Here is a 19,835-nt window from a genome sequence, read left to right as displayed (position 1 = left end):
CCACCTCACCCAGGCTAGAAGTACAACAATCTCTCACAGACTGTTCCCAGTGCTGATTGACATGGGAGATTTGATCTGCTTTATTTCTGACCTGGGCCAGTTCACTTCATTTACCTGCCCTGCTCCCTGGTACTCATCATATTAGTGTAGGACTCAGGGGGCACATTTGATTGGCTTTAGCTCTATTAGAGCCCAGAACTCCCAGGCTCAAGCAATTCACCAAACTCAGTCTCTCCCATGACACGGATTGAAGAAGTGTGCTACGATTGCCAGTCAGACCTTCTTTAATTCAACAATTAAAGTGTTCAGAGATGCAAAACATCCCAGGGGGTAGGGAACTGTCCTCTGAGTCAAGAAGGTCTAGGTTCAAAGTCCTGCCTCTGGCTTACACTAGTCAGATGACTTCAGACAGATCACTTGACCCCTCAGTCCCATCTCCCCCCTTTTCCTCACCACAACAACTCTGTAAGATCATAATTTATAGAATAGATCTATTGGAAGAAGGAATTTTTTCACTGGGAGTTCTTTATAGCAATGAAATCATGGGTCAAGTCCCCAAAACACAAATCAAGTATTCACTATATGCAAGGTGAACCCCAAAAGACCTTTGAGGCACTTAGGCAACATAACGTGACAGATTCCCCATACTTCTTAAATACTTCAGTGTACCAAAGGAGCTGGGACCTCACTAAAGAGATCATTCTTTTCATTGATGGAGATTGGAACTAAGCCTTTCATCCTCCCTCATCAGACTATTATTGTTCATGTTGACTCATAGATCCTTCATAAATGTCCTACTCGTGAGTGCCAGTTTAGCAATCAAGATACCCCATATGTTATTTGCTGCTCTAATAATGATGATGAGGATAGCTAATGGCTATCATTTATAAAGTGCTTACTATACTATATGCCAGGTACTGTGCATACAATAACAATTACAGTTGCTATCATGTTCCTCATAACAACCTGAAGAGGTAGGGGCTAGTATTATCCCCATTTTACAGATGAGGAAACAGAGGGAAACATAGGTCAAGTGACTTGCCCAGGGTCACACAGTTAGTACATTTCTGAAGCTAGATTTAAACTCGGGTATTCCTGACTCTAGTCCTTTGTTCTATCCACTGCTCTACCTAGCTGCCCCTACGGTATATTATGTAGCTACATTGTATTATGACCCAATTTCCTTTGCTGATCATACATTTGTTTAATGTAATCCCTTAGGCCCCTTTTACATAGGGCATCACTGGAATTATAGGGTAACATATTTCCACCCTTTCTATTTCTCTTTCAGTATGGTAGGATAGCAGAATCAGGACTACCAGAACTCAAATACTGCCTCAGGCATTCATTAGTTATTTAACCTTGGACAAATCACTTTACCACTCTCAGCCTCAGTCTCCTCAGCTGTCAAAAGAAGGTGATAATAGTACCCACCTTATAGGGTTGTCCTGAGGACCAAATGCAGTAATATATGTGAAGTTTTTTGTCAACCTTAGTAGCCTCCATTCACCATGTAAATACTAGTTATCATCAATGCTTCATCCAGCCCCTGCCACAGAGTAAGTGCTTAATGTGTGCTTGTTGACTGACTGACTTACTGATTCTTTGGAGAACCTGGTGTCTCAAGTCTTACTTCACCTCACAAGGAGAACATTAAAAATGATGGGTTTTAGTGTAGGAGAGTAGATTGATATTGTTAAAAGCACTGCTGAATTTTCCAAAGGCAATGCAACGATGCTAATCCTGTATAAATGTGCTGATGTAGACACTCAATGGACTATCCATTCAACTGCCTATCACAATCTGGACAAGCAACATCTTTCGTCCATTTCCTTTCCCCTGCATGGATTAGTAGGCATCTCTTCAGTTATCACAGATCTCACTGAGGAGGCCTTGTAATGTTCTGAGGCTTGATCCAATGATCATAATTCTTCTGTCAACAAGAGTATTGTAATGATATTTCCAGCTGAGTGGACAGACTCCTAGACTAGGAGTCAGAAAGAACTGAATTCAAATCCTGTCTTAGACATTTATTAGCTATGTGGTCTTGGTCAATAATAAAAATAGCAAAAATAACAGCTAACATTGACATATCACTTGCTATGTGTCAGACACCAGGATAATTGCTTCACAAATGTCATTTGATTCTCAAAATGACTATGGGAGTCAGATACTACTTTACAGTTGAGGAAACTGAAACAAACAGAGGTTAAGTGACTTACTCAGGATCACATAACTAGTAAGTGTTTGGGTTTGGATTTGATTTTAAATATTGCTGACTAGTCCACTACTATCCATTGACTGGGTCAGCTAGCTTCCTCAGTGGATGGTCTAAAAATTGTGTACGATGCTTAGCACTTTCTGCTCCCTCTTCTCAACTCCACCACCACCACAGAAGTGGAAAGGGACCAGGTAAGCCTAAGGGTCACTTTAAATTGTCTTTGATTCTTGGGTTTCCATGGCCAAAGATTCTGTCACCTGGTGGCCACCCCACTGGTGATAAGCTTCTCAGCTATTGACTACGTTGGACTTAGACTATTGCACAGACCACAGTCAATGACAAATTTTTCAGGGTTTCTGTAGCCATCTATTTTCAACATCAGTGTGAGGAGAGCCATGACATTTGGATTCTAACACCTCAGTTCCCCAAAGTATTATGCAAAGAAGTAGAAATAGAACTTAGGAAGATGAAGTCTGGAAGGAAATTTTGATCAGATCAAATAGACAATAAAATCCATGCTAGGTGACAAAATCTTGGAAAGAGATCCCTTAATACTTTCAACATAACTTGGGGAGTGGGGTAGACTGGAGTAAGCTCATAGTAGCTCTCAGGAGCCAATTATATTGTTTATTATTGTTAGATTAGATTGTTATTATTATTAATCTAATTATTAACCAATTATTACTTTTCAGCATAAACATTTATACCTTGGAAATCAACAAACACTATAAATCAGGGCCTGATTCATTACTTGGGAATTGTTCAGTCTTGAGATAATTATGAATAAATTGTTAATAAAACAAATTAAGCTGAAGGTTATCATGTTAATTTTCTTTTCAGAGAGCTTGTTCTTAAACATTTATTAGTATATCCCTGGGAAAATGCCAAAAGAAGGATGAACAGGTCATAGATGATATTAATATCTATAAAAGGTAACAAAGAAAAGTCAATTCAACAAGAAATTATTCTTATTCATTAATTTTAAAATTTCTTTTTTATTTTTACTTTTGAGTTCTAAATTCTCTTCTTTCCCCTATCCCCTTCCATATTCAATGAGAAGGCAAGCAATATGACATCAATTATATATGTGAAATCATGCAAAACATGTTGCCATGTTAGCCATATTGTACCAACAACAGGAAGAAAAATAAAGTGAAAAATTATACTGCAATTTGCATTCAAAGTTCATCAATTCTTTCTCTGGAGGTGGATGCCATTTTTCATCATGAGTCCTTCTGAATTACCTTAGATTATTGTATTGATCAGAGTAGCTAAGTCTTCAATTAATCATCTTTACAATATTGCTGTCATGTACAATGATCTTTTGGGTCAGCTCACTTCAATTTGCATCAGTTCATATAGGTCTTCCCAGGCTTTTCTGAAACCATACTGCTCATCGTTTCTTGTAGCACAATAGTATTCCATTACAATCATACTCCATTTGATCTTCTTCAGCAGTGAAGGGCGAACACACACAATCATAAGCCATAACTTGTTCAGCCACTCCCCAATTGATGGGCATCCCCTCAATTTCCAATTCTTTGCCACAACACAAAGATCTGCTATAAATATTTTTGTACATCCTTTTCCTTTTTCTTTGATCTCTTTGGGATACAGATGTAATAGTGGTATTTCTGGGTCAAAGAGTATACATAGTCTTATACCCCTTTGGGCATAATTCCAAATTTCTTTTTCTGACCTTATAGCTATAGCTAGTATTCCTAGTACAATATTAATTGTGATAATGGACATTCTTCCTTCATCCCCGGTCTTATTGGAGAGGCTTCTAGCTTATCCCCATTACAGATAATCCTTGCTTTTGGTTTTAGATAAATACTACTTATTGTTTTACCAAAAGCTACATTTTTTCTAGTGTTTTTAGTAGGAATAGGTATAGTATTTTGTCAAAAAACTTTTTCTTCATCTATTGATATAATCATACAATTTTTGTTGTTTTTATTATTGATATGTTCAATTATACTTATAGTTTTGCTAATATTGAGCCAGATCTGTATTCCTGGCATAAATCCCACCTGGTCACAGTGTATGATCTTTGTGATATATTGCTGTAATCTCTTTGCTGGTGTTTTGTTTACAGTCTTTGCATCAATACTCAGTAACAAAAATGGTCTATGGTTTTCTTTCTCAGTTTTTGCTCTCCCTGGTGTAGGTATCAAAACCATGTTTGTGTCACAAAAGGAATTTATAAAACTCTTTCTTTAACTATTTTTCAAATAGTTTATATAGTAGTGGAATTAATTGTTCTTTAAAAGTTTGGTAGAATTCACTTGCAAATTCTGTAGATTCTTTTCTTAAGGAGCTCACTTAAGGTTTAATTTCCCTCTCTAAGATAGTTATTTAAGTATTCTATTTCTTCTTCTGTTAATCTGGGCACTTGATATTTTTTGTAAATATTCATCCATTTCACTTAAATTGTCAGTTTTATTATCATATAATTTGGCAAAAATAGTTCCTAATTGTTTTAATTTTGCCTTCATTGATGGTTTACCCTTTTCATTTTCGATACTGGTAATTTGGTTTTCTTCAGTCTTCTAAAAATAAAATTAGCCAATACTTTATCTATTTTATTATTTTTTTCATAAAACCAGCTTCCAATTTATTTATTGGTTCAATGGTTTTTCTATTTTCAATTTTATTAGTCTCTCCTTTACCTTTCAGGTTTTCTAGTTTAGTGTTTAATTGGGGATTTTTAATTTGTTCTTTTTCTAGGTTTTTGATCACATGCCCAATTCATTGTTCTTTTTTCCTTCTTTTTTGCTGATATAATCATTTAGAGACAGGCATTTTCCCCTGAGTACTGCTTTTGCTGCATCCCACAAATTTTGGTGCATAATCTCATTGTTGTCATTATATTTAATGAAATTATTGACTTTACATGAATCGTTCTTTGACCCACTCATTCTTTAAGATTAGATTATTTAGTTTCCAATTAATTTTTAATCTATGCTTCTAAGACCATTTATTGAACATAATTTTATTGCATTATGGTCTGAAAGGAGTACATTTAATATTTCTACTTTTCTGCATTTGTTCATAAGAACAATTTTTAACACCCTACTATATAATCTATTTTTGTGAAGGTGCCATGTTCAGCTAAGAAAAAGATGAAGAACTTCTAAGTACAAAAATATTAATAGTAGCTCTTTTTGTAATGGCAAAGACTTGGAAATTGAGGGGACGCCCATCAATTGGGGAATGGATGAACAAGTAGTGGTATAGGATTGTGATGGAATGCTATTGCGCTATAAGAAATGACAAACAGGATGCTTTCAGAAAAACCTGGAGAGACTTACATGAACTGATGCAAAGTAAAGCAAACAGAACTAGGATAGCATTGTACAAAGTAAAAGTAATATTGTACAATGATCAGCTATGAATGACAACTATTCTTAGCAATAAAATGATCTAAGACAATTCCAAAGGACTTGACTTGACAGCATGAAAAATGCTATCCACCCCCAGAGAAAGAACTGATAAAAATCTGAATGCAGATCAAAGCATACTTAAAAAAAAAATTTTAAGAAAACTTTTTTGGTTTGTGTTTTCTTTTCAATATGTCTCCTGTGAAAAGGTTTTGCATGTTCGCACATGTAAAATTGATATCAAATTGCATGCTTTCTCAGGCAGAGGTTGCGGAGGGAGGGAAAAAATTTGGAACTCATTTTTTTTCACGTGAATGTTAAAATATTTTATATGCAATTAAGAAAATATTTTTTATAAATATTTTTGAGGAAAGCACAATTAACTACTGGGGCATAAGGAAAGTCTTCCTGTAGAAGACTGAATTTGATCTGAGCCTTGAAGGTCGCTAGAGTCTCAGCATCACAGAAGAGAGGCAGCTGATGACTCAGTGGATGGAATGCTCAACCTGGAGTCAGGAAGATCTGATTTTAAATTATGCTTCTGCCGCTTACCTGCTGTGTGACCCTGGACAAGTCATTTACCTTGTCAGTCTTAGTTTCCTCATTTGTAAAAAGTGAATAATAACAACATCTACCTCCCAGTCTTATTATGAGATTCAAATGAGATAATATTTGTAAAGTGTTTATCATAGTACTTGACACATAGTAGGTACTTCATAAAAGTTAACTAGTAATAGTAGTAAAATGCTTTGTAAATTTTAAAATTCAATATAAGCTGCTATGTATTATTATTATTATTGTTATTGTTATAATTATCATGAGAAGAAGGAGAGCATTCCAGGGACGGGGGACACCTTGTGAGAAGGTTCACAGAAGGGAGATGGATTGTCCTGTATACCATCAGTAGGTCAGTTTGACTGGAATAGATCTACATTTTGATTTTCATAAAATTTTTGCGAGAATGCTCTCCATGTTTTATGATTACCATGAGTTTAAAGATGAAAAGATAATAAACACACAGGCTTTCACAGAAGACTCCCTAAAACAGACCCATATTTTTTACAGTCACATGATTGATTGAGACGTACAGAGAATACAAACCCCACTGAATTTGTTGATTACAGACAACAAAACAGAAGAAAACAAAAACAACTGACTTGTTCCCTGAAAATTGTCCCCTGACAAGGAGTTTCTCACCCACATGATAATATCATATAAAATCCTTCAACAAATGTAACCACAGAGATAACTGTCTTCTATGATTATCTGAAAGTTAATGTCTAGTAAGGCATTCCATTCAAGGTGCATTTCTTAAGTACTTACTATGTGCCAGGCACTATGCTGGGCACTGGGATACAAAAACAAAAAAAAAAGCAGTCCTTGCCTTGAAGCCTTGCTGTGAGCATCCAGTGAGATAATGCTTGTAAAGTACTTAGCCCAATGCCAAATGCTTATTTCCTTTCCCCTCAAGAGGTTTATCATCTACTGGTGGAGGCAGCAGGGCTGGGAATGGTTCAAGAAAAAAATGCACACAATGAGAAATATAGAAAATACAGAGTAAATGCAAAGTACTTTGCAGAAGCAAGGAAGAATATTGATGACTGAGGAGATAAGGAGGGTGGGGTCAGTGGAGGCTTCTAGTAGAAGGCAGGTGGCAGCTGAACTGGGCTTCAAAGCAAATTCTAGGGAGTCTCTCCTGTGGAGGTGAGGAGGGAGGGCATACTGAATATGGGAACAGTCTGAGTAAAGGTAAGGAGACAGGAAATGGAATGGCATTTAAGGCAATAGCAAAACAGACCAGTTTGGCTGAAATGGAGCATGCACAGTGGAGAACTGTCTTGTGACATCATCATATGTGATCTATGAATCAGTGATCAATCTGGAAAAATGGGTTGGAGCCAGATTATGCAGAACTTTGCACAGAAGAGTCTGAAAACTATCTAAGAGTCAACAGGGAGTCACTGAAGTTCCTTGAGCAGGGTCATGGCAATGTTTGTACTTTAAGAATATCAATTGGCAGGTTTGTGGAAGTTAGATTGGAGAAGTAAGAGAAATGAGGTAGGGGAGCCAGTCAGGAATATTGCAATAATCTAAATGAGAGATGATGAAGATGGAAATTAGGATGGTGCCTGTCAAAGTGGGAAAGGGGATAGATATGGAAGCTCTTAGAGAGGCATAGTCTGTATAGGACTTGATGATTGATTAAATCAGGGGTGGATAACCTGCAGCCTTGAGGCTACCTGTGTCCCTCTAGGTTCTCAAGAGCAGCCCTTTGACTGAATTTAAACTTCACAAAACAAATCCCCTTGATAAAAGGATTTGTTCTGTAAAACTTGGATTCAGTCAAAAGGCCTCACCCAAGGACCTAGAAAGCCCCATGTGGCTTCAAGGTCTCAGGTTCCTCACCCCTGGATTAGATATATGAAAGGGGAGGTAGGGAATAAGCATTTGTATAGCACTTACTATCTTCCTGGCGCCTTTCTAAGATCTTTACATATATCTCATTTTATCATCACAACAACTTGTGATGTAGGTACTGTTATCCTCATTTTATCCCCATTTTACATTTGCAAACTTAGGTTTAAGTGACCGGTCCAAGGCCACGTGTCTAGTAAGTGTCGAAACTAGATTTGAACTCATGTTGTCTTGAATCCAGAAGGGGTGAAGGTGAGTACAGTATTAAAGTCAATCCTAGGTTGTGAACCTAGGAGGAAATAGGAAGGGTTATGGTACCCTTCAATGAATGGGGAAGTTAGAAAAACAGAAGGGCAGAAAGAGATAATGAGTTTTATTTTTAGCTATATTGAAACTGAATTGCCTGTAGGTCAACTACAACTATGTGTAGATGTCCAGTAGCCAGGTGGTGACTGGAGTTCAGAAGTCGGAAGACGGTAGGACATGCAGATGTCAGAGTCATTAACATAGAAATAAAGATTAAACTCCTGAGATCCACTGAGATGACGAAGAGGGAAAGTCAGCTCAAACAAAGAGGATTCACCACATGACTTCAGGGTCAATCCCCACGTGGGGGTAGGACATGAGCCATAATGCAGAAAAGTAGACCAGGAAGGATCAGACAGATAGTTAGGATGAGAATTAGGAGAGATCTGTATTATAAAAATACCGGGAGGAGATAGTATCTAGGAAGAAAATGAGGTCTAAAATGTTGAAAGCTGAAGAAAAGTCAAGAAGGATGAGGATTGAGAAAAATCTATTGGACACATCAGTTAGAAGATTGCTGATAACCTTGGGAAATGAAATGTTAGTTACCTGATGGGGTTGGAAGTAAGATTTAGAAGTGAGCAGGAGATGTAATGCAGATATCAAACGGAGACTGCTTTTTCTAGAAATCTGGCTATGGGAGAAGAGATATAGGCAGGGTCAAGTAAAGGGTTTTTAGGATGTAGAAGTTTTGGAAATGTATCTAAGCAGGAGGGAAGGAATCGGTGCATAAATAATAGTAGCTGGAATTTATTTAGCTCTAAGTTTTTCAGATTACCTTACATATTACCTCATCTGATCAGATCATCACAACAGCCCTGTGAAGGAGGTGTTTTTATTATTTTCATTATACAGATGAGAAAACTTAGGCAGACCTAGGTTAAATGACCTGCCCAGGGTCACAAAAGAGAGATTGAAGACCATACTGAGAAAGGGGATTTAAGAAAAAAAAAAGAACAAACTCCCAAATAGGACAAGATAGATTAATTGCACAAGTAGAGGGGTTAGCCTTCATGAGTCCTAAAATAGAGCTATGACTCACATACTTGAATTCAAACTTGGCTCCAGATATTTACTAGCTGTGTGACCCTGAGCAAGTCACTTAACCTTATTTGTCTCAATTTCCTCATCTGTAAAATGAGCTATAGAAGGAAATGGCAAATTACTCCATGATCTTTGCCAAGAAAACCCCAAATGGGGTAATAACGACTTGGATATGACTGAAAAACAACTTAACAACAACAGTGCTTTACAAAGGTATTTTTCCCTTTTATGGAAGAGGTGTTCCTACCCGAGCCTTCTTGCCTTTTCACTGGTCTTCGGTGGCCAACCAGATAAACGTATTGAGAGAAGAGACTTTCCAGAGTCGAACAAGGGTTAGGCTTTATTCAGGGTCTTAGTTACATATCCATATGCAGGGTGAATTCTTCCTCAGGAGAGAGGAATCCTCCTCCTCCCAAGGGGCAAGGATCATACAGCAAGAGGATGGGAGAGGAAGAGGGGAGGGACCCTCTTCCCTCCAAGGGCCCCTCAGTGCGAAGAGCCCCCAGAGGGGACCCTGCATCCAAAAGAAGGCCTTCAGGCTTCCCTGTCCCTACTTAAGCTCTCCTGCCACATAGTTTGCACGTGAATACCGTGTGTGCTCTCAGCCCCTAGCTAATTAACAACAGGTGTGCTCAGACCACGGACCAATCTCAAGGGTGGGATGCTCTCTTCAGCAAGTTTTCCACTGAGAAGAGGTGGAAATACACAAGATAGCCCGTGTTTCACGCCTCAATCCCCAGCTGTTCCCTGGGGGACCTCGTGAGAACTCTGAGGTTTAGAAGTCCTCACTTTTACCTGCCTGAGACTGTTCACGTGAAAACTGAGCTTATACCCCCAACAAAAAGGTGTGATGAAAGAGGTATGAAAGAGGAAGAATGTTTAAGTGGAAACGATCTTCTCAATAAGTGGTAAGATTGATTTAAATCCCACTTCTGACACTAGCTATGTGACCATGGACAAGTAATTCAACCTTTGCTAAGCCTATTTTTATCTTCAAAATGAGAATAATTATATCTGAATGTATGAAAATGTTTTGCAAACTTCAAACAACCATAAAATGGCTATGATGGCATTACTGATGGTTACCCATCGTGGTGCAAAGGTGGTGGTGGTTAGTGTTCAGGTGCTCCTAGTTGTGAAAGATGTTTTGTTCATCACATTAAGACCCTCTAGACTGGAGAGACTCTTCAGTGATCATGATTATTTTTCAAAGGTCAACATAACAATCTATGTCAAAAAAAGAAAAGACTCTAAACACATGAAAATGTCTATTGCCTTCACTATGGTATATAATCCATTTAGTCAGTCCTTTACCTTTACACAAATTTGAGACTGGCCCTGTTTATGGTCAGTGAGGGAGGTCCAAAATTGGAGAGGATGAAAAGGAAAGGCTAATTTGCATTGGGAGAAACTGCTTAGTTTTTCTTTCTTAATTATTCCAAACTTCTCCCTTATGCAAAAGAAGCATCTTCTCATGACAAGTGTTCTTCTAACAATGCTCTCTGGTTGTAAATTTTGGAACATTATGATCTTTGAGGCATACAACTTGTGGGTGACACAAAGCACAAGGGTGAAAGAAAGCAAACCTTAGAATATTTCCAAATATGACCTACACTCAAGAGGAATAAGTGGTATTATGGAGAAAAAGTATTGTCAGAAAGGAACATCGGTCAATCTTGAGTCAAGAGTGATGGATAACAGAAGAGCAACAATGTTCCTCCATTGGTTTCCTTAGAATGTGAAAAGATCTAGCCTGAGGAAGGTTTGTAGCATGTTAGAGAATATCTTTTGTAATACTTATGGAAGAACATTGAGACCTCAGATCCACCAGGTCATCATAATGTAGCCACCACATTGTAGTGGAATGACCATTTTGGGATTAGAAGAACTGGATTTGAATCCTCTGCTCTTTTACTTCCTACCTGTGTGACCTTGTTACTACCTGTGTGATGTGGAGCAAGTCCCTTAGCTTTCCTCATTTTCTCAATCTACAAAATGATTGGATTGTACTAGAAGATCTCTAGATTCTGTACCTAGGATCCTATAAAGAAAAGGTGCATAGTTGCTGACTGAAGATCTGAATAGCTCTCTTGTGGACAAGTAGTGGCTACTCTTCAGTTTGAGGTTATACCTAGAATCAATCAATAAACATTTATCAATTGCCCAATATATGCCAGGCATTGGAATAAGTGCTGGAGATACAAAGAGAGACAAAAGAGAATCCTTGTCCTCAAGGGGCTTATAATCTAATAGGGTAACAACATGCAAACTAATATATACAAAGTAAGGGATGTTCTGTTTCAAGAAAGAGTGTGTCCCCCTCTCTGGTGGTCTTCAGGCAAAGACTGGATCACCCCTTGGAGACGTTGTAGAGGAAATTCTTAGTCAGGTATGAGTTAGCCTGGATAGTCTCCAAAGTTCCTTCCAGTTCTTGGATTCTCTGAGATAAAAGGGGCATTGCCGCTTTTGGAGCTGATCAGTATAAGAAAAAGGATAAGGGATGGTATGTTAATTCAGTTAACAATTTGTCTGAATCAAAGAAGTGTGAGTAACATAAAATAAGTCAGGAAAATTAGGTTAGAGAAATTGCAAAGAATGGTAAATGCCTCGTTAAGGAGATTGTATTGCCAAGAAGGATTCATTTGAGGTTTTGATCAGATGAGTCACATGGTCAGGTCTCAGCATTAGGAAGATTATTTTTCTTTTTTTTTTCCTTTCCCCAACTCTCCCCTCACTCCGACCCCCAACTCCGTGACATCTCGGCAGGTGGCTGGTGGGGTATGAGGCTTCAGGGTAGAGTGGAGAACCATGCTCCCTTCACTCCTGAGGCCAGCTCCTCACCTTGGTCCCAGTTTGGACTCCACCCACTGGTCTAGTTGCCTGTGGGATCCAATCTCCACTAGCCTCCACTTTTGAGCCAACATATTGTCACCACTCAGGACACTAGAAAATGCAAAAAAGAAACCCCAGAAACCCAGCACTTCTCATGCAACACAAAGACCAGTGTACTCCTGGGATGGACTCAAAGGTTTAGAAGCTTGGCATTTTTCCACTCAAATAGGTGTTTAGGATAGATGGATTTGAGAGGGGCAGGAATAAAGGGAAAAACATGCATTAGGAAGTTAATTACTCTCTTTTTCTGGTAACTACCTCAGTAGTATCTTCTCTGTCTCCACTGCTGTCTTAACAGTGGTGTGGACAGTACCTGAGTCTATCCAGCAGTAAAGCCTAGAATGAATTTTGTCAAGCAAGTGCTTTTCCAAATGCTTTGTATACCCCCCCAAATCTAGAGGGTGCTCCCTGGGTACCTTCCAGAGTTTTTCTCAGGCTCTACAATAGCTTCTAGGCTTTCTCTGTTGGTTGTGCAGTATGAGTAGTGCCTGTGGGTAGTCGCCCCAATTCTTGTAGTCTAAGGGGTTGGTACATATTTATCAACTGGACTCTTGTTTCATGATGCTATCTATCACTAAGAAATGCTGCATGTCCCCCTTCTGTCCCTGACACTTTACAATTGAGGTCATTTACAGAGGGCATAATATTATGTAATATATTAGAAAGAAATAAAAACAAGCAGAACAAAGCACATGATGAGGCCAGGCAGCCAGGGCTCAAAGAAATACAATTCAGGTGCTCAAATTTGCTACTGAAGAGGAGGAGGAGAAGTCACCCTCTAGCAGAGTCTCAGGGCCCAGGTGGTTCTGGAGTACCTGGCTGGATCTTCCTCTGATTCGCTTTGAGTTCAGTCTCCTTTCTGCCCTTGCTCTGGCTAGATACACAGTTAGATCCACAACCTGGGCAGTTCTCACTTCATCAATGCTGAACTCTTTGACCCTTTTCTCCTGGGCCTGGTTCAATCCAAAGAATGGTGAGAGGGCTAGTCAAGTCTTATGGTAGGAAAACAACTACAGGGAAAGAAGTGAACTCTGTCTTTTTGAAAATACCTGCCCCAGTCCCTGCCTTGTGCCCTCTCTGAGTAGGGAAAACCACCCAAGGCTCAGCAAAGAACCTTACTGGCTGTGGTCCCTTTCACATGCTTTTTGAATGAGAAAAGGAATAATTCAACGATTGAAGAGCCCAGGGCGAAACTACTCTGTTATGGAGAAATCGAATCTTAAAATTCCACATTAGATATGAAGTCCAGCACATATTACTGGTCATCGATCACTGGTGGGTTGGGAGTAGGTTTTCAGTCTGGCCTTTCAAAAAGAAATACTTATCATATAGTAGCAGGTCTGGCAGGTAGAATTTGCATAATTGATTTTGAATCCTTTGCTGGGAATCCATCTCAAAGGCCAATCTTACCATCATGTGACACCCACACCAAGCTCCCAGTCCTTGGGTCCAGCCAGGAAGCTCTCCTAGATGGCAGATCTAGGGGGTCCAAAGTTTTTACAAGCTCCAGGTCCCTTGCCACCTAGGTGGTACCCTCAATAGATTATCTAATAGCATTGTATCAGCTAGTAAATAACCTTTCTCCACAATAGAAGTCTCTCTCCTTGTAAATGCTAAGGATTGCCAGTGGGAACCCTGTTTGCCTTGTTGTGGGAATCGATCCTGGAGCACTCAGCCTTCACACAATAGAGCAAACAGCACCAGCAGTCTCAGTCTGTTGAGCTGGTGTGTGCAGCCATGTGATGGGGGTGCCTCTTGCAATTAGACCCTGTGCTGAGCCGAGCTGAGCAGAGCAGAGAAGGATGTCTAAATGCTTTGGTAACTGATCTGAAGCAAGCAGGAACCACTGGGTGGGAAGTATAGCTCCTTGTCTGAACATTTTCAACTCCTTTCCCTGCTGTAAATTCTAGATGGGGCTCAAACCTCCAGGGGATGTCTTTGATCAGTCAGGAATTGTCAGATAATCTTTTCCTCTTCGGTAAGAATGTAAGTTACCTTATGGAAGATTTCCTTTTCATTCTTGCCTTTGCCTCCCTCCAAAGTCTGGCATAATTGCTCTGTGTGTTTCCTTTTCTCTCTTCTCCAATCTCCTCCACAGTTTACTGACAAATATCTCTCCCTTTCTGGTTGTCATGTCTTCTGAGCCTCATGAAGGAGTGGGCCTTTGACCTTGGTGGAGGAAGGAAATAAATGGACTGAAGTTAAAAGTTAAGCAGAAGCAGATGTCACAGCCCGCATCAGGCTCACAAGTTAGGGTTTATTTGATGGCTTCTGAACATGCATTCTCTTCTATCTATGCTCCTCCTGTACAGGGGAACCTGCCCTAGAAACTCATTAGCTTGTCAGCACTCTCCCCAATAGGACTGTAGAATGGGAGCAATACCCCAGCTTTCCTCCCTTCTGTTGTCCTCCAGGGGGTTATTTGCCATTGACCACAGGGTGCAAAATCTGAAACCTGAAACAAATGAAGAAACATTTATGATGCACCTATGACGCCCAATCATTGTGCTAAGGAATGGAGATAGAAAGAAAGACAAAATAAACAGTCCCTGCTCTGAAGGAGTTCAGTCCAAATGGAGACAATATTCAAAAAACTACAAACAAACAAGGTTATCTATCAATATCTATATTCATATCTCTCTATAGATATATATTTATCTATAAAGCATATAGTCTATGTATAGATAATAGATATCTCTATAGTTATCTTTATTACACATAATTTACATAGATAGCTACTTATCTATATATCTGCCTATCCCTATGATAATATCTATCTGTCTGTCTGTCTGTCTGTCTTTATGGATATAAATGCCTATAGGATAATAGATATGAATATCTATAAAATAGATAGATATGTAGGTACACGTATAAATACACATATTATAAATAAGAGATTATTTAAGAGACAACAAACTTGGATATCTAGTCTAGTCAGCAAGCATGTAAGTGACTACTATGTGCCAGGCATTATGCTCAGCACTGACTCCATACCATCTGAATTTGGAGAGAGGAGACTGGTAAGAATTTTCTTTACCTTACACTTTGGAAGAGGGAAACGCTTGCCAAGGACAAAGAGTAAGAATGGTTCCTATTTCGATAAGGTTTTGAAGTTAAAGAATGATTTTCCTTACCACAATCATTTCAGGTAGATGATGAAAATATTACTCCCATTTTACAGATAATAAAACTGAGGCACAGAGAGATTTGATGATGCTCATGATCACTCAACAGGAAAAAGGCATTCAAAACAATGGGCGTTTATTAAGCATGCTATGTGCAAATAACAGTGCTTCACAGTGGGTATTAAAAACAAATCCAAGTCTTTGCATTCAAAGAGTTTGCATTCTTCTAGTAGAGACAACCTGTAAATAGATAAGGAAATACAAGAAATTTTAAAGAAGGAGAGAACATTAAAATTAGGAAGCCTGGGAAGGTTTCCAATTGTAGATTGCACCTGAGCTGTCCTTGAACGAAGGAAAAGATTTTAAAGTGTAAAGATTGAGAAGGAAAAATATTCTGGTCATGAGGGAATACAACTTTTAAAAAAGCATGGGAAAAATATTTATAAATAATTTTTTTTAAAAAAAGGCATGTCGTTAGGAAATGGAGTGTCAAATTCTAGAAATAATATGTAAGCCAACGTGTTTGGAACATGGAATACAGTATAAGATGAGGAATGATAAATAATATTTGGAAAGATTCAAATTGTGAAGGTCTGTAAAGGATAAGCTGGGGATACTGGAGACAGGAAAGAGTCATTGATTATTGAGAAGGGGATTTGCAGTAAAACAATGAGCTTTAGGGACATGACCTTGCTAGTATCTGATTCCAAGTCTAATGTTCTTTCCTACAGAGGTCCCCCCATCCCTATGAAAGGTCTCTAGAAACTCTAGAAGTCTTTCATTTCCCCAACCCCATTTCCTGCAGAAAAGCTCTAGGACTATTGGTGAGCTCATGAGTTTTTTCACTCTACCTGACTTGCTAATCTATGGTTATTGCCGAACAAATTTTCTTCCTGCAAAGGATTTTTTTCCTGACTGTGTTTTAGCAGGTACTCGTCTCTATTTGTTTATCCCTGATCCCCCAAGGGCTTGTTACTGGCTTTGATTTCTTTGTCTATTGTCCTTACACTCCTGGGGTCATTTGGAAGAATAATCCAAATCAACCCTTTCGGCTGGCTTACTTTCTCTCACAGTCAACATTTGCCTTGAATTTGAGGACTGGAAATACATTCTGTTCTTTGGGCCTACATTAGGCTAAGGCTGAGGTCTGTGTTCCTTGAGGCCTGATTATTTAAATGACTGTGGAGATAGAATAAGAAGCTATACGTGGAAATGTGCTGGATAAAAGCTCACGCTTCATAGATCATAGATAAATAGATTTAAAGCTTGGGGGCCCCTTAGAGATCATGTAGTCCAACCTTTTCTTTATACAGATAAAGAAGCTGTGTCCCAGAGAGATTCAGTGATTTACACAAGGCCATCCAACTAGTAAATAGCCGAGCTGAGATATGAAATCAGGTCCTCTAATTTCAAATCCAAAGCTCTTTTCTCTTACATGGGTGATTCAAGGCTTAAGAGTCTTTTGCTCACCACCACCCTGCCAATTGAATAGGGCAAGTGTTATTATTCCCCATTTTACAGATGAGAAAACCAAGGCTAAGTCAGGCTTCTTTAAGGTCACAGTACTACACCACATATAGTCCAGGTGATATTATTAGTAATATTTGTTAACATGCATAGTGATTAATGTCAATATTGATGATAGAAAATTCATTGCAATGAACTAAAAGAAAAGGAGATTGATTGGGAGGCATCAAAGAAAGCTACGTATAGCAGGTAGCATGGACCATGTAGGAAAGCAGAGCCATCATTAGACTGGAGTAGCTAAGCTTGGTACCAGGCACTGACATTGAAAAGGCGAACTTCCAGAAGGGAGATTTCAATCAATCAATCAATCAATATTTCAACAAGCATTTGTTAAACCCCTTTATGCCAGGCCCTCCACTAAGCACTAATGATACAAAGACAGAAGCAAAGCAATCCTTGTCCTCAAAGGGCTTCCATTCTAATGGAAGGAACAACATATACAAATATAAGTAAACACATAAATAACCACACACATACACATATATATACATATACATACAAGCATATATATATACATACCTACAGAGAGAGAGAGAGAGAGAGAGAGAGAGAGAGAGAGAGAGAGAGAGAGAGAGAATTTACAAAATGAACACATGATAGTATAGGAAAGAAGGCACTAACAGCTAAGTTGATCAGGAATTCAGGAATTTCAGGAGGTGGAGATGAGGAGGGAATTCATTCTGGAAATAAGAAGTAGTCAGTACACAGGTACCAAGATGGAAGACAGAGCAATGTGTGTACCCAATGTGTTATCGTGTGTACCCAATATGGCAAGACCATAGAATACATGAAGAGGAATAATAGGTAAGAATACTGGAAAAGCAGAAAGGGACCAAGTTGTAAAGAGTTTTAACTGCTAGGCAGAATTTGATGCTGCAGGTTCTAGGGAGCCCCTGGGGTTTATCAAGTAGAGGTGTGTGAGAGAGAGATGGTCAAACCTACAGCATAAGTAAATCACTTTGGTTCCTGTGTGGGGATGGATTTGAGCAGGGAGAGATTTGAGGTAGGAAACCCAAATATGAGTCAATAGTCTGGGTGAGAGGTGACAAAAGTCTGCATGAGGCTATTGGTTGTAAGAATGAAAAGAAGAGGATGTATTCAAGAAACATTGTAGAGACAGAAACAGATTTTGACAACCACTTGGATTTGTGGAGTGAATAAGAAAAATGAGAAAGTGAGGATAAATTTCAAAATTAGATAACTGGAAGGATGGTCCTTGATAGTAACAGAGAGGGGGAAGATAATGAATTATTTTTTGGATATGCTGAATTTAAGATGCCTGTGAGGTGTCCATTTAATATCCAATAGCAATTTGTGATGTGGGACTAAAGATTAGGGTAGAGCCTGAGTATATAGGTCTGCATACAGTTAGTCATGGAACCCCAAAGAGCTGATGAAGCCACAAAATGAAAAACTGTAGGGAGAAAAGAGATAAACAGCCCAGGACAGAGTTTTGGGATATGACCACAGGGAGTAAGCATAGCATGAATGCTTGCACCAGCAAAGGGTCAGCCAGGCAGGTAAGGAGAAAAGCCATAAAGGGCCATGTACATCTCAGGTATTGCTTCCTGTCCAAGACCTTTTCTGAGCCTCTCAGTAATTAGCGTACCATCATCAGCTGTCTCAGCTTTTGTCTTGCCTCTAGGCTTTGATGACTCTAGAGAAGAGAGTGAGACTGATGACTTTGTACAGCTCTGTCTCACTTAAATCCAATTCACTCAACAGTCAAGACATCACCCTTGGGATATCTTCTGTCCTCTTTGAGAATAAAGAACAGAAAACAACCATTGGCATTCCATTCATTTGGAAAGGACTTTGTGTTTCTTTTTTCATGCTTTGTGTTTACTTAGTTGGGTTCATGTGGAATCCCTCCCTCTGCACCTCCAGGTTCCACCGGCATACCTGCCTCCAGCATCATGTGACCTCCTTGAGGGCAGGGACTGATCCATTTCATCTTTGTATCCTTAGAGTCTTACAAAATGCTTTGCGCATAGTAGATGTTTAATACATTTGTTGATTTGAATTGAACTGACTTTGAGAAATTCTGCAGTGTTTTTAATAATTCCAAGTTTCTCCATGAAATAAAGGCTCACACTTTTAATGTAACTACTTTTCAAGTGATATGATGTCAAGTGTCTAAAGAATTAAAGTTGTAGACAACGAAGAGGCACGTGGTAAGCGTAAGCAGACTGCAACACATTATCAGTGGTAAATTGTACAGGAAAAGCTGTATAAAGAATGTTTTTGGGGCCTGGTGGCCACTGCCTGCTGTCCCTACTCCTGGGGAGGCTGGGGCTTGATGTGGGGAATCTTAAGCTACAGAAGGATAAATCCAATCATGTCTGCGTGAAGCATAGGAACAATATAGTGAGCCCCTGGAAGCAAGGATGGGGCATCAGGCTGAGTAAGGAGGGAGGGAATGGAACATATTAAAGCTTAAATGCTGATCAGCAATGAGGTCGGCCTGTAAGTGACCTCGCTCTGAACTTTCAGCCTTGGCAAGGTAGGAAGACCTAACCACTCACTCCCCCAAAAATGGCGTCAGAGAAGTAATGTGACTGGGAAAGGAGGCTGAACTAGTCATGTAGCAAGAGATAACTAATAGAAAATCTGAATGATATGTTGGCATATATTTAATATTAAGAGATCTTAAGGGCATAATCCCAATGGGGAACTGACAAGAAGGAATGAAAAAGGATGGAATTCATGAATGAGTTCCAATCTGCTCTGTTGGAGGAAGTAGCTGTATGCTGAAGTCATGGTTCCTTCAATTTATTGAAATATTGGCAGGGTAAAGCAGGGGTGGAGAACCCAGGTTACATGGCCTTCTAGATCCTTAAGTGCAGCCTTTTAACTGAATCCGCATGTGGCCTCAAGGACGTGGATTCCCCATACCCCTGGTGTAAAGTGTTTCACTTGCAA

At 39.2% G+C, this 19,835-nt stretch overlaps 1 pseudogene; it reads right to left on the bottom strand.

The window, feature by feature from the left end:
- Positions 1 to 12,179, bottom strand: part of LOC140523200 (2-(3-amino-3-carboxypropyl)histidine synthase subunit 1 pseudogene) — a 51,400-nt pseudogene extending 39,221 nt beyond the window's left edge.
- Positions 12,180 to 19,835: the final 7,656 nt, after the last annotated feature.

This window comes from Notamacropus eugenii, chromosome 2, assembly GCF_028372415.1.
Source record: "Notamacropus eugenii isolate mMacEug1 chromosome 2, mMacEug1.pri_v2, whole genome shotgun sequence".
In the NCBI taxonomy this organism is placed as follows: Eukaryota; Metazoa; Chordata; class Mammalia; order Diprotodontia; family Macropodidae; genus Notamacropus; species Notamacropus eugenii.
This window is presented reverse-complemented; position numbering and strand designations above follow the sequence as displayed.